A 16722-nucleotide genomic window follows, 5' to 3' on the forward strand; every position below is an offset into this window, starting at 1 on the left:
AACTAAGGAAAGGAATGATAGTAGTAAACAATTTACCATTGAATTTATGGTTAAACAAAGACCAGAAAATAATGAAGGTATTGTACATGAGAGAGAATAGTAATAGAATCTCATATTCATATTCACTCAGAAGAAGCCAAAATGAAAATTTTGAGGCTAAGATAATTATTAATGTGGAAGATAGTAAAGGAAAAATTGAAAACATTTTAGAGTGGATTATAGATTAAAAAACACATGGTATCCAATAGAAACATCGACTTAGTCTCCATCTCATGTAAGAAACTTGTATGAATATCCATAAAGAGAAAACAATATGCATAAATCAACATCTTAGCACAAGATGGTTTCATAGAAGAGGATGTGTATGAGGGTATAAAAAAATTTTCATCAAGAAAAGAAAAATATATCAATGTAATTGAGGAAAGGAATTCCCTTCATTGACATATCACAACCCTACTCAATAAGATGGTCAAATAGGGGTTCTCAAGCACAAGGAAAATAAACCTTACTTAGCCAACATTTAAGGTGAAGACAAAAATAGTGTTGGTAACTACACAACCATCATGATCAACCAAGTGTTTATTAGTTCATATGAAATATTATGAAGGAAAGAATGAGAAAGTGGGAAGAATAAAAGACGGAAGAGCCAAAGAACAAGCCAGAATATTTGAGATAAGGAAATGATTCCCTAACTTGGGATCTAGTAAGCTTGCTCAATAGGATGATGAAAGAGAGGGTTTTAGGTGAATGAGAAATAAACTTTACTTTTCCCATGATATTTAGGGAGAGGACAAAAATTGAGTGGCAAAATAAAAACCATAATGATAAACCCAATGTTTACATTCTCATGTGAGGGATCATGGAGGCAAGAATGAAAAAATGGGAAGAATACACCAAAGAGAAAATTGATAAGCTAGTTTCAACCAAAGAACTCTACTATTGACCACTATCTCACACTTAGGCATATAATAAAAAAAAACTTGGGACAATGAAGATGAAGAATTATGGTCTTGCATTATCAGTTATAAAAATTCATTTGACATCATCTTGAGGGGGAAATGGTCACCAACATTGTTAGAGATGGGATCCAAAATTGTTGGAGGGTAGTTATACCCAAGCTATATGCATAGAGAAGGGATAAAATGATGGTTGCATATGGATTGTTAGAGAGATTCAATCGTGGCATTGGGCAGAAAAAAATTTATCTACTCCCCCCACATTACTTCATATTTACATAAATAAAATAGAGGAACGCATAAATATGAAAGGTATGGGTGAGGGTTGGGTCAACATATCATGGATTATCATAAGGATATTTGATGAAGAGAGACAACAACCCTTCACAGTATGAATGTAAATCACAATGGAAAATAATAGAAATGATAACATTTATTTTATGCATATAGTAGAATTATAACCACTAAACCTATTGTACTTTATTCAATAATAAAGGGTTTAAAAAGCCTTGGAAATTATTTACATATCTAGGACACAAGGTTATTTTTCTATGGAAATTAGCTAAGGGCCTTCTATATATATTATAGGTCATAGATGATTCATAGAAGACAAAAGCATAATTTTTTATAGAGGTCTTTGGGAGACCTTATTTCAATTACTTGAACACTTTAGAAAACCAACCACTTCCCCTCTTGGAATTTCAACCATAACAAATTGACATGTACAAGTTACATTAAAGCACTAATATTATTTCAAATTTTCTTACAATTTTGACCAGGTGCTAAATGTTTCCTCATATAACCCATAGATCATATTTTAATTGATGCAGGGTCTTAATTCAATGTATTTTGTGAAAAACGTTTGTATTCCCATGTCATTCTCTTATTTCATGGAGCTTTATTGCGAACACACTAGATTACCTTCATTGGACTAATGCTTTCTCTATAATTCACAAATTCACACACAACTTATTTGCATCCATACTTGGATTATTTAAATTGAGAATTGAAGCATTGAATTATTATTGCAATCTTATTTCATGGTTGTTGTGCTATTTTTCAAATTTTCTACGTCACCTTTTCCATCCACCAATGTAACCCAATCGTCTAAGAATAAGATAATTAAGATAAGAATTACAAGTTGATATATGAACAAAAATTAAATGAGAATTTTATATGCATATTACTATTGTAAACTAAAATAACACCAATTAATCATAGATTTAAAAAAACTTGTACAATAGCTAGTTTAACTAGGTTTGCACCTCCATCAAACTCCTATGGTTGGAACAATGTGAGCATCCTATTAACAAGTGTGACACTACCTACCACCCTCTTATAATAATATGGGTTGTGGAAGCTGCTATTGATGTTTTCCTTCCAATTTATCAATGTTTAACAATGTTTTGAGTCACAAAAATGCCATTTCCAAAAAAGAGTTATGGAACTAGATACTAAGGTTGTCTTCACGTCCAACTCATTGAGAGCTTTCTAATCATGCAAATTATTTTTGTTAACCCGATTCCTTTATCAAATTTATGCTAAAATAATACTTGACCCATTAACAAAATTGGGCACGATAAAGTTAGCATGCCACGTGGTACTTGTGTGATCTTTGGGTTTGGTCCACATGGTGTAGTCTGCCATAATAGTTCGAGACTTATTACGTGAATATGTATGTATATATATATATATATATATATATATAACCAAATACATTTTACATGCCAAATACAATTCACACCACTCAATATAAATGTGTGCTATTGCCAAGGTCCATGATATTACATACATAATTTAAATTGAGATAGTAGGGAAGACCCACCGCATCACCCGATCAAGGGTCGGGGGTTTGGGCCCTATTGCAAGGTGTTAACATTTCAGCGTGTTGATGGCTAGATTATATATATACATAATTTATAATTTTAAAAACATGGTAGATCGAGCACATCACCCCATCAAGGGTTGGGGTTCCCAACCCTATTGTAAAGTGATAACATTTCAAACACCTCGACTACTGGATTATCAACATACATATTTATAATTGTAAGCATAGGGGTTGGGGATCCAAGCCCTATTGATAAGTTTTACATCCCATGTAGGTAATGATGGATGGATACATAGATTTGAGGCCTACTTGCCTACCCCATTGAGGGTTAGAGGGCTAAGTTACATACATAAACTGCACATTCTACTAATGACTTGGCCAATTTATGTATGGAATGGGGCCACTTCAATTACATTGATTAATCTCAAAACCAATTTAAGGGTATAAGAGGCCTGGGATAGATTATTCATTTTAAATAATTTAATGACCATGAGATTGCTCACAAATCTTCATCTTGTGTTAATATGGTGTTGTATAATTTGAGTGGGTTGTCTCATTGGACTAGCTTTAAAGGTGAAATAATGATATTAATTGGTATTACATGAAGTTGGTTAGGCCGACTTTGTTGGCTCATGAATAATATTACCAAAAGAAAGGGGGGTGTCACTTCAAGTTGACTTCCACTATTTCCTAACTATATATGTAGATATACATTTCAATCAAATATAACATATGAGTATGGTAATGTGTGAGATCCTGGGAGTTATCATTCATCAGCCTTCACCGTTGAAAACAAAAAGGTAGCATTCCAATAAATTTCGCACAATGACAACAACAACGAATCTTACATATCATTATATGTCATACACATGCCGAATAGTAGGGATATGTACATATGTTAAAAAAAAAGTTCACACCATCCTGTCAGGCTAAAATAAAGTGAGGGAAATGACCTAATAAATTTTTTGATATGCATATGTGTGATTTTTCTTAGGTACCTATAACACCGTCTTAGCAAAGTGTAATTAAGTAGGACAATGAAATTTTTTTCATGGACAATTTGAGACTCGTGGAGGTACAATTACGATATTACAAAATTATATATATGTGTGCGTGTGTGTGTGTGTCTGTATGCATGCAATTTTCCTGCAATGATGAACAATTCGAGTTAACATTCATACAAAAAGTAATTTTAACAATATGCATGATTTTAAAAGATAAAATATGAGCTCTACTAAAGTAAATCAATATGTTTATAAACTCAAATATTTTAAAATCCAACATATCTCACACAATATTTCACATAGAGGTAATTACATCAGGGCCCAATATTCACAAACAATGGCCAAGCCATGTTACTTCTCTGTATAATTAAATCTTGTTAGTGACTATAGAAGGGTTTCACTTCTATCCTCCCAACCGTAGGCAATTACAGTATTATGCTTTTGTAACTCACCACCCTTGTGCTAGCTCAAGGGTCTCAGAGTTAAAATTCATTGAAAATACACCAATTGAGCTCAAAGAATGATATTATTTGCAAGTGGTTTATCAAAGATCTAGAAAGAACTCGTGGTTTATCAACGATCGAAAGCACAAATGATTTCTCATCTTATCGCAAGCACCAATGACTCAATGTACAAGTGGATTCAAAGCTACAAAGAAGCATTGGTGGTTTTTCAAGAACAACAAGCACTAGAGGTTTATCGGTCTCAGCAAGCACCCAACACATTCATTTAGTCTCACTTTATGCTCAATCTTGGAAACACGAGATAAAAACTAGAGATTAAGAGACATCAATCCAGTGTAGCTAAATGCTCTTCGTGAGTTGTTTCCAACAAAACATTTTCACAAAATTTCTCTATAAAACCAAAATTGGAACCCTGGTCTATATGTGGCTAGAATATTTATGTCATTCAACTACCTCCTAAGCATGGATGAGAGGGCCATCTTTTCCTCCACACTACCATTCTTTGAAAGTTACCCTTTTGACTCACAAGAAGGGGACAACTTGGAATGACACTGCCAATTGCATTGATGACTAGATTATATCAAAGCAATTTTTCTAGCCTTAGGGGTTCAATGTTAAATTAAATGAGATTTGTATGGTAGTTCACATCAAACCCCATATCCTCAGAACTCTGGGTTGTCATCCTTTTTCTTGGATTATTCAATTTTCAAATAATAATAAAAATTAATTAAATAAATAAATAATAATATTATTATTTAATTAGAGGATAATTCTTTAACTAACCCTTTTCAAACATTAGTACATGATCATGGGGGCTTCACTAGGGGAGAAATACCATACCATCTGGGTTCATATTGGGGGATATATATTAAGGAAAAAATGACATAATATATTGGGGGGTATATAGGGGGTAAAGGGTTTTTATATTGGAAGGTATAAAAAATGAAGCTCAGCATTAATGAAAAAATATAAAGGGGTCTAAAAAATATTAATGAAAAATTGGATACCTACAATATCTAGTGAAAATAGGGGTCTTTTAAATTAGGAAGGTGTATTGGGTTTGTCTTGTTGGGGGGTTAAATAACGTGATTTTTAGAGGTATTTTCCAATATGTTGTCAAATTAAGGGTATTTGTTAATATACTTTGAACACACGTGATATGTCAGAGGTTCATTAAGTGAAACCCCTATGTACATGATGAATCTGATTTTTGGTGTTGATTAAAACATTACTGTATAATTAACCTTTAACACACATTCATACATTTAGGTACTATGGTTAGGACATAAATGAATTTCATCAGTAATAATTTTACTATATTTAAATGGAGTTTCCTCCAACACTCAAATATCACACTAAGATATTCGTTTATACAAACAAAGTTTATGAAGTTCATAGTCAATGTAGGGGATGCTACAAACCAGACCCCTTTAAAGGAACACCATCCATGGTGTTATGGAAAACAAATAAAAAGGTCAACAATTTTTTGAGCTTTATATAAATAACTCTTTTACATCCATTACATATTGAACAAAAACATGTACAACACTTTCAACTAATTTTTGTGCTCCCGAGTTGCCTCCTCGGCTACAAACTTCTTCCATTGCACATTCAATAATTTTATGACCCAGTTATGGAGTACGGTCTACCTATACTCCAACATACACAGAGGTTTGGGCTAATGGTCTCCCTCTGACTCCACTTGTATCATAGACCAATCGATCACCTGATTAGAATCAAATACCAAATTTTTTAGTAAGGATATGTGGACTTCATCATGTGCCTTTATGGTGGGAGGCAAGGCTAGTCTATATGCCATTAGCCTGAATCCCTCAAAAATCTGAAATGTAAGTTCCAACTTAGCACAAGATCCTAATTTTAATGAGATCCTACTTGGTTTTATCTGGAGATACACATGATACCCCGCTTGAAACTCTTTATGAATTATCTCTAATTATGTGTAACTCTCTTGCCTATCTTGGGCTACCTTTAGATTTTGTCTAGTAACCTCTTATTTCATCTCCTTTAACATATTATATCTGAGAGTTACCTTTTTTACTAGATCATCCCAATTAATGGGTGTATTGCACTTTCTGCCATACAAAGCCTTATAGGGTCCCATCTTTAGAGATTCTTGATAGTCATTGTTATATGAAAATTCAACTAAGGGAAGAAAATCTTTCCACCTTTTGGTTGGTGAATAATGTACATTATGAGTATGTTTCCTAGCACCCTGTTCATTTTCTCAGGTTTTCTATAAGTCTATGGACCATGTGTTGTATTGAATCCCAACAGAGTTCCAAATCCAATGAATAGTGATTTCCAAAAGTTTGACATGAACTTGGCATCATGATCAAATATTATCTTCTTAGGTATGCCATGTCGCCTGAATATCTCCTTCATATATGTGTAATAGAAATGGACTTGTGGGACTTAACCATTATGAAGTGAGTTGTTGTCCTTAATTTTCCACCACCACTATAATGGAATCATGTTGTCTTGGCATCTTTGTAATTTCTATGATGAAGTCCATGGATATGACTTCCCACTTCCACTCATGGATTGGAATTGGTTGTAATAGCCAAGTTGGATGTTTGAGCTCCACCTTAACTTGCTAACACTCCAAACACTTGGAAATGTACTCATCAACTTTATTTTTCATACCTAAACCAAAAATACATATTATTGATAGCGATACTCATTTTATGATATTTGAGATGACTTGAATAAGGTATTTTATGAATCTCATCTAGATGAGCTTCTTCAAGTCATCCGCGTAGGGTATATACCATCGGTCTTTGAAATTTTGGATCTCATCATATGTGAGTGTGTAGTTATTACTCAATCGTCCCCCTGGCTTCTTTTACAAATAATCCTTCACATACTAGAAGTGTTCATCCTATGCCATTGTTTCCTTGATTTTTTCCTTGATGCTAAATTCATAAGAACTTATGGCTTCCAAGTGGTTACTTGCATACTTTTGCTAAGTGCATCAACCAACTTGTTCTCATTACCTTTGATGTACTTGATTTGAAATTCAAATTCATTGATGAGGGCTATTCACTTGGCCTATATTACATTCAATCTAGGTTGGTTGAAAAAATATTTCATCCCTATATGGTTTGGCACCAACACAAATTTCCATCCAATCTAATAATGTCTCCACATTTTTAATGCATGAATGATTGCTACAAGTTCTAAGTCATGGGTGACATAATTTCTTTCATTCTCATTTAACTTCTATAATTCATAGGAAATTACATGTTATCCCTTCATTAGTACTCCACCTAATCCTTCGTTACAAGCATCTGTGCAAACTAAGAATTATTTGTTTGGATCATTAATCCTCAAAATGGGCACATGTGTGAACTAATGCTCAAGTTGTTCAAATATGGTTGTACACTTTGATGTTTACGGAAAATTTACCCCTTTCCTCTATAGAGCTATGATTGGATGCTTAATTCTTGAAAAGTCCTAGATGAATATTTAATAATATCCATCAAACCCCATACACTATATGACTGTTGTTACATATCTAAGAGTCAACCATTGCTACATGATGTCCTTGATCTTCATGGGGTCCATAGACACACCTTTTGAGATTACGTGCCCCAAATATTGAGCATGATTTTTCAAAAACTCACATTTACTAAGTTTAACATATAAATTGTGTTCCCTTAGTAACTATAATACTACCTTCAAGTGCTCCTCTTGCTCCTCTCTAATTTTTAGTAAACCAAAATATCATTAAAAAATATATAAAAAAAAAACTAGATATTCAATGAGCACATTACTTATTAAGAACATAAACATGCCTAGTGCATTTGTAAGTTTGAATGGCACCACCATGAACTCATGACTCCCATATCATGTTGTGAATGTTGTCTTATGACTTGGTGATAACTAGACCATAAATCAATTTTTGAAAACAAAGTAACTCCTCTTCCTAATCAAATAAGTCACCAGTTCTTAGTAGTGGATATTTATTCTTTATTATTGCTTTGTTCAAATTTCGATAGTCAATGGATAGATACAACAATCCATCCTTCTTCTTCACAAACAAAAGAAGTACTCCCCAAGGTGACACACTAGGTTTGATATACCCATTATCCAATAGTTCCTTTAGTTGTAGTTTCAATTCCACCAATTCAGAGGTGCTCATGTGATATGCTATCTTAGAGACAAACATCAAACTAGGAATTAACTCAAAAGAGAAATTGATATCTCTCTTAGGTGGTAACACTAGTATTTCATCTAGGAATACATTATTGTACTACTATAAAATGGGGTGATTCTAAAGTTATGTTTTATGGCCCTCTCCTACACTGTTGACCTAAATCATAATTAGTATACACCATTTCTGATTGTATTTATTTTCTTGTAACGTTGGAATATATCTAAACGAAATAGGAATTTTCTTTCCTTGTAATATCCTTCCCTCGCCTTCATCATCATGGAATTACAATGATTTATTGTAACATTCCACCTTGGTATTGTGGGTTTCTAGCTAGTCCATATCAATTAATAGATCATATGAAACTAATGAAAGGATGTTGAGGTTCATTAATGTACATTTCATCCAATTCTAGGTGGCATGATTCCACTAATTTTGTTACTTTCATCCTAACCCATGAGGCCAGCTAGACCATCCATGGCTTACTATGATCTTTCTTTTGCATGGTGCAAGCTTTTTCAATTTTAGGGCTAATATAACTATGGCTATATCCTGGATCAATTAAAATTAAAACTAATTGGTTAATGATTTGACTTTCCAAGTCAATGATTGAGGCATAATGAAACACTTGTTGATTGTCTAATTCAATGTAAATTTGAGGCATACTTTGAGCCACATTGTTCACCATGATTGGCTCTTCTATGTTGTATAATATTTTTCATTCTACTTCTACGGTTGAGAAAAATCCTTTTATAGGTTGTTTCCACCATAGTTACAACATTGAAGTTTCTTTTACCCCCCAACTTCTTATCTTACTAGCTTAGAGGATTTTTCTATGTCAGCAGGATATGTCCATTGAAATTTACCTTTTGCAAGAGTGGCGAATATCCCCCCTTTCCCTATTTTCTTATGCCTGGAGGGTTTTGATCCTTTCCCTTTGAAATTGGTTTTATATTTATTCTTCCAATGAATATGATTCTTATTCTTATGTTTTGATTTTTCATAATAATAATTGCTTTTCTGGATAGTATCGTCTATTGTTTTGGGTTCATCAAACTCGATCTTATCTTTTAATGCTTGAGGTAACCTACTAAGGTACCTTTGAATCTTTATTTTTTCATCCTTGATGTAAGGTACATACCTCACTAGTTCTAAGCTTTTGTTTGTGTACTCATCAAAAGTAAGTTATCCAAACTTGAGCTCATGAAATTACTTGATCTTGCCATCATAATACCTTTTTGAAATGTTTTTCTCTTGGAAATAATTTTCAAAATAATTCCATTATAGCTCCTTTTCTATAATGTTTCTAACACTTCTTAAGTCCTCCCACCATATATCAACCTTTCCTTTTAAGTTGAAAATTGCTACTATGGACTTCATGTTCTCAAAATAGTCAGGCACTTTGAAATATTTCTTCATCCCATGTAGCCATACCTCCACATCTTCATATTTCATATTCGCTTTGCCAAATGTGGTGGGATTATCTTTATTAAATTTCTTTGGATTAATATTTTTTCACTCCTTCCTTATCAATAATGTCTTCAAGCTTCCATCCTTGAATCCTGATTATGGTTGTATGCCCTCCTCTCTATATTTTTCCATGAAGTTTCTCCTCTCACAATATCCTCACTATCTTTCCTATGCCTTTTTTATTTGTTGTCTTCAACTCTATTAGCTTCAAACCCATGGCTCTCTATCGCAGTTAGGATTTTCATAGATTTTTGTTTTTTGAGGTAAACAACACCAGGCTCACATTATTTTTTCCCTTGTAAGTCTAATAGACTCTACAAGATCATCATGTTCACTTTTTCTTGTTTCTCTCATTCCTTGATGATTCTTTCATTGTCTACTTTGAAACTTCTTAACTTAGCCTTCAAAATTTTGAGGTTGTCCATCCAATCAGGGGAAATTTCCTCCACCATCCTCCCAAAGGCTTCATCCTCTTGATCATACCAGTCTTTATCCATACTATGTTGCACCATCCTTCTACTTGTCCTTTACTTTCTAGTTGGGATGTGTGTTTCCTTGTGTGTTGTTACACACATGTAACCATCAGTTAATTCTGACATAAATACATCAATTCATCATATCAATCTTGAGGATTTTTTATATTTCACATTAATCAAAATTCTAAAAAACATGTCAATCATGATAATCAATATCACTCCATGGTAATTCTTGGAAACATCGGATAAAAATTTCAGATTAGGCGAAAAAAATACAATGGAAGTTAATTCTCTCTGTGAGTTGTTTATATCACTGGCTTTCCACAAAATTTCTCTGGAAAACGAAAATCAAACCCCCTGTGTGCATGTGGGTGACATATTTATGCCATTCAGTTTCCTCCTGGACATGGACGAGAGGGCCCTCTTTGTTGTCGTGCTGCCTTTGTTTTCAAGTTATCCTTTGAATTCACAAGAAGGGGAAAATCAAAACGACACTGCTAGTTCCATTAATGCGCAAATCAAGTGAGAGTGACTTTTCTAGCCTTAGGGGTTCGACATTAAATTAGATGATATGGGTATGGTGGTTCATGTTAGACCCCATCTCCTCAAAATTCTGGCCCATTAACCCTTCTCTTTGTATTTTTCAATTTTCAAATAGTAATCAAAATTATTTAATTAAATCATAATTATTTAATTAATCCTTTTTAATCATTAATACATGATCACTCTAATATTTGGTGCTTATTAAAACATTAATTCATAATTAACATTAAATACACATCCATACATTTCAGTACCATGATTAGGACATGAATGAATTTCATCAGTTATAATTTTTCTATATTTAAACAAAAATTTTGCCAACAATAAGATATCACATTAGGATGCTCATTGATACAATTTTTTTTATAATGGTGATGGTCAACACAGGCAATGTACAACAAGGATATTAATAAAACAACAACCATAGAATATATTTTACTTTTCCATCTTCCTTCTTAGTTACATTCTATACCAATCATTCCTCATTCTATAATTTACATTCTCTTTCTTCCTCTTCATAATCCACACCTCTACAATTCATAATTGTAAGAAACTACACATGATCTCACCAAAATTTTCCATCTTCTTCACTTGGCTCAATTTCAATATGCTATCATAATATTTTTTTATCGCATGTTGCAACTTGACCAAATCTAGAAACTACTATAAATCTCACCTAATGGGTCTCACTACCTAATATTTCTTCCTCTCAATTTTTCTCACTACCTCCACATCCTCCCTTTTCTAAACGATTACCACTTTCTCAAAAAAATACTCTATGCTTGCTACTCAAACATCTCCTCAATATTTATTCAAAACTAACTTTTCAATTAATCACATTATCATTATTATTTGACCAACAATTAATGATAATGTCATTAATCTGAAAGTCAATTTCAAAGAATCAATATGGATCACAAAAGTGCGAGATAAAAAATACCCTCATTGTGTTTTTATGATACTACAACAACTATTGTACTAAATTTATCTTCAACTTGATGTTTCTTTATTTCACCTCCACTCTTTTACATTAATTCTTGCTATTGTAACCATTCCTACATATTTTATTTGTTTTTATCCACTTCATTTTCCTTTTTTGCACACTCAACTCACTTATAACAAATTTATCACACAAAAGAATATGGAAATCAAACATTCCTATCTACATCACTTCTACTATTACATTGGTTATAACGTAACTCCTTGCAACTCCATCACTATAAGACAACTCTCTTCTACAAAATTATATTTTTTTACAGCAAAGCTCATTGCTACAACATTATCTTTGCTATGTACATGCATTCTCTTGCAAAAAGTACTTCTCTTTACTCCTCCATGAGTTTTATACATAAAATATTTTCCTCACTCTTTTCCTTGAAGTCTTTTACTACAAATTCCTATTTTTCATGCGCCTTTGGCTTGTTACTCACAACATGAACTTAATGTACATTTTCCTCATCATTTTCCTCAAAAGTACTCTTTACAGCCACAATTTTAAGTTTTTTTTTCTTTCTCCACTTAATGCATGCTATCATTCCTCCTCTTCATTTTCACCTTCTCAATTCTCAAGGTCAAATGATAAATCTGTTATAATGATTGCATATTCTTATTATTATATTCCTTTAAATGGAAATCCTTAATCCATCTATGAGCTTCCTAATTTCTTCCCATTTCATACAAAAACCAATTTCCATGGCCATTTTGTAAAATTCAATAAAATTGTCTACACATGTATTATTCTACACCAATATATATAATATTCTCTTCATTTTCAAAGTACAATTATAATTTACAAGAATACCTCTCAATTTGGTAGTCCAACCTTCCCTATATTTTAATCCTATCTTTTCCTATCCATTATCTATCCCTCTTCAATTTCTCCTACCATTCATATACATAGACCATCAATCTCCCATTGATCTTCAGAACAATGTCTCATGTATGTTTTACAAAATTCCCAAAACAAAAATTTACACATCTATTCTTCTACTTCAATTTCTTCATATTATTTTCATTTTCAAAGTATAATCATAATTTTAAAAACTTACCTTTTAATTTGGTGACTATCTTCTCCCAATTGTTTTATCTTGTCTTCATATCCATTTTTTCCTTCTTTAGTTTCTACCACAATTGACATTGATAAATCCTCAATCTCCCATTGGTGCTATTCACCCTTTAAGGGTATTCAATTCCATAGTGTTCAAAATATTTATGAAATACTTATACCCACACCATTAATTTTCCGAAACTACATTTCTAGAAAACTCTAGCATCTCCTTCTCCATTTGCTGATGCTACATATCCTCCTTTTCATATTCATCACTCTTCTAGATAACATTAATTATGACCATACCACTTTGCTGGGCCAATTTTAAGGAATCAATCCTCAACATTTGTTGTACAACAACATTTTCCACTACCTTTAAACCAAAATTCTCTCTTACATATTTCCCACTTGCTATAGAGATTCCTCTTATTTCCATTTTTTTGTTCTTCAACTCTTCTCAAATTATCTTTCTTACAAGTTATCTCCCTTCTACTACAACATCCACTACACTTTCTCTACACATTCCTCTTAGACTTTCTTCAACACCTCAACCTCTAGGAATTATATTAGCTTCCCCACCCTCTCGTACTTATGTCAATTTCTTTTAGATATTGGAGTTGCATCTCCTCTTAAAATGTTTATTCCACACTACCACTAGAGTGTATGATTCATTAATTCATTATGTAGCTCTACCTAGAAGCACAACCTTGAAGGATTCATCTACACTTTTACTTTTTTATTACAAATAATGTTTCACAAAGCCATTGTTCTTGTCATGGAAACATGTCTACCTAGCTACCCTTTTTCATTGGAATTATTATAGGGTCCTACCATAAGCTACTTATGTTAGGATACTCAGGTGTTAGTTAATTATTATATGTGAGCATCATTAGGAATTAGTTAAGATACTTATTTTAGAGTCCTACCTTAACCTCCTTATGTTAGGCTATGCATGAGTTAGTTAATTATTGTACGCGGAAATCCTCTTCAAATGAGGCACAATGGATAATATAATATAATTATTTAATATAAAAGGGTCCACTTAATGCCCATCGGGCATAGAATAGACAACGATGGCATGTACTATTAAGGAACTCAATGATGTGAAGTTCACCGGTTTGAAACTCTGTGGGAAAAAATCCAACCATGTTAAGGGTTGGTGTGTCCTAGGATTGGTTCCATCCCTGGGTGATTTTTATGGCTTAGATGCCCCTATTTCATGGTTTCCCAAGCCATAGGTTAATCATGCAGTCATCTTAGGATCTCACACAACCTAGAAAATAAGAAAAAAAAGATGGGGTCCACTTCATAAGGTCGACTTGGTGGTTGGTATTCATTAGTGAGGGGACCACAATTAGTTAGGATTCTGCTATAGAAAAACTATTTAAAGATATAGGGGACTATGGAATGTTTTTATTGTGTTGGATATTTGTAGTTGTCCTTAGTGAAATGTTCCCCACCTTAATAAGAAAGTGAATATTATATTCCTTCTGCTTGGGATTATGGAATATTGTAAAGTTTATCATAACTATTAATTTAGGGGAAATATGACGATTCATAGATTAATAACCAGAGTCACCAAAACTCTTGGACAAAGAAAAATAAGGTCATCTCTCATTGTATCTATGTATATAAAACATTAATAAAAAATAAATTCCTAGAGTTAATGAAGTTGGTTCCATCACTTTGAATTATATACATATATTGTATTTCTAGTTAATCTATAATTGTATTTTTTGTTTACCTAGTTTTGTTTTAATTTTGAAGGTTTGAGGAACACTATAAATTTCCCCAAACCCTTGATATTTCACTTACTCTAATACTGCCTAAAGTAGAAAGAAAATTCCCTCTACATTATCGAGGTAAATCACAATGGAAAAAAACAACATATAACTACATTTAATTTAAGCTTGTAATAGAAATATACGTACCCAACCTATTGCAATTTATTTAGAAAAAAATCAAAATTCAAGGAAATGATTTGTATAGTAAGGTCATGGCTAATTCCTCTACAATAATTGGCTAAGTACCTTCTACAAACACTATAATTCATATATTATTTGGGAGGTATAAAGGAACTTCTTCTTTCCATGGGATGCAATTAATAAAGAAAAAGAAACATATCAATTATTGAACCATTTCAAAGATCCAACCATTTCTCCTCCTATAATTCAAGCTACCATCGAATAATATGTACATGTTACATAGAACTACTATTATTCTTTCAAAAAGTCTTGTGTGCATGACTACATGATAACATTTTCATCATACAAGTCATAAATTATGTTTTGGTTGGCACAAAGCATTACATCAGTAATATATGTGAAAAGAAGCTAGCATGCCTCATGTATTTCTCTAATTAAGTAGAGATTTCATGTGAATATCCAAGGTTACCTTTTCTAGACTTATGTTTTACCAAATTATGTACAAATTCACACAAAATTCCTCTATTTGCATGATCAATATTATATTTGAAGTGTTATCTTGTTATAGCACTTTAATTGCATGGTTATCTCAGTATTCTAAAATTTACTTTCTTTACTTTACCAAAATCTGATATAACAATATTATTTAGTAACATAGTTACTAGCCTTGATTGGATCATTACAATATTTTTCATCCATATTGGTTCTTTAAGTGTGGAAAATTGGTGGAATCAACTCATAGGACCATTTTTATTGATGATTCCTAGTTTGGTGACTTAGGGTTTCAAAACTTCTAGAAGTAGTTTGACACATCAAATGGGATTTTTTTGGGGGTAAAACTTGTTACTTATGTACCACATTCTCTAGAGATATTATACAAAAATATACCTTTCTAATGGTGCAACAATATTTTCAATTAGAGTCTGTATGCAAATGTTATGCCACTTGAAAGATGACCCTCTTGTTTTCACCACCATGATTTGAGAGGATGCAAAATTCACCCCCATTATTCATGGAAAATGGGATAGCCATGTAATCTGTTGAAAATAGCAACAAGAAATGTTAAAAATAGAATCCAAAAATTCCAATCTAATTTTTCCTTGAATTAAATTGTGAATTAAAATTGTAACTATTTTCAGCAACTTGTAAATATTTAATTAAGTTTAACTAACTTGATTATCTTAGGAATTTCGAGTTGGAAGTCTTTTTGTAGTCATGTATATGTTCTCCCTAAATTTTAGGGTCCAGTGTGAGTTTAAATTGAGTTGGAAATTAGATCACTCAGTTTAGTGAGTTAAGTTCAGTTAAATTAGCTCCAAACTGTTTGTGGAAATAATAGAGAGGCAAGAGTCAGTTGGGGCACTAGTGCATTCACAAGTGTCACTCTAGTTAACTGAAGATTCCCTCATCAAAAACTCGTGCATGTCGATTCAGTGAAATACAGAGTTGAGACTAGAGTGCAAGGACATTGTACTCTCAGTTGTATGATTTATTGAGTTGTAAATATCATGCATGCAATCAGAGAAGGACCTATGTTTGGATTATGTAGTTTTGGAAGCATGAATTTCCTTTAAATACGGGCTATTCATCCTAGGAAATTTTCAAGGAAATACAGGCTTGGAGAGCTGCAAAATAGGCTAAGTATTTGGCTTGAGCTAGCTTGTGAGATGGGAGTTGATTATACTTGTGTAGGGATTGTTCCTGTGAGAACAAGAATTATTTTCTCATCTTCGATTTCTGCTTAAAGAAATATAGAGATAGTAGGGGTTTTGAGCTGTGGCTTTCCCCAGATAAATATTGTGTTATGTGACATTGATTATCTTCCTCTTATCAAT

The sequence above is a fragment of the Pinus tabuliformis genome, chromosome 8, assembly GCF_031772625.1.
Source record: "Pinus tabuliformis cultivar Carrire ecotype Pingquan chromosome 8, CPIR1, whole genome shotgun sequence".
Taxonomy (NCBI): domain Eukaryota; kingdom Viridiplantae; phylum Streptophyta; class Pinopsida; order Pinales; family Pinaceae; genus Pinus; species Pinus tabuliformis.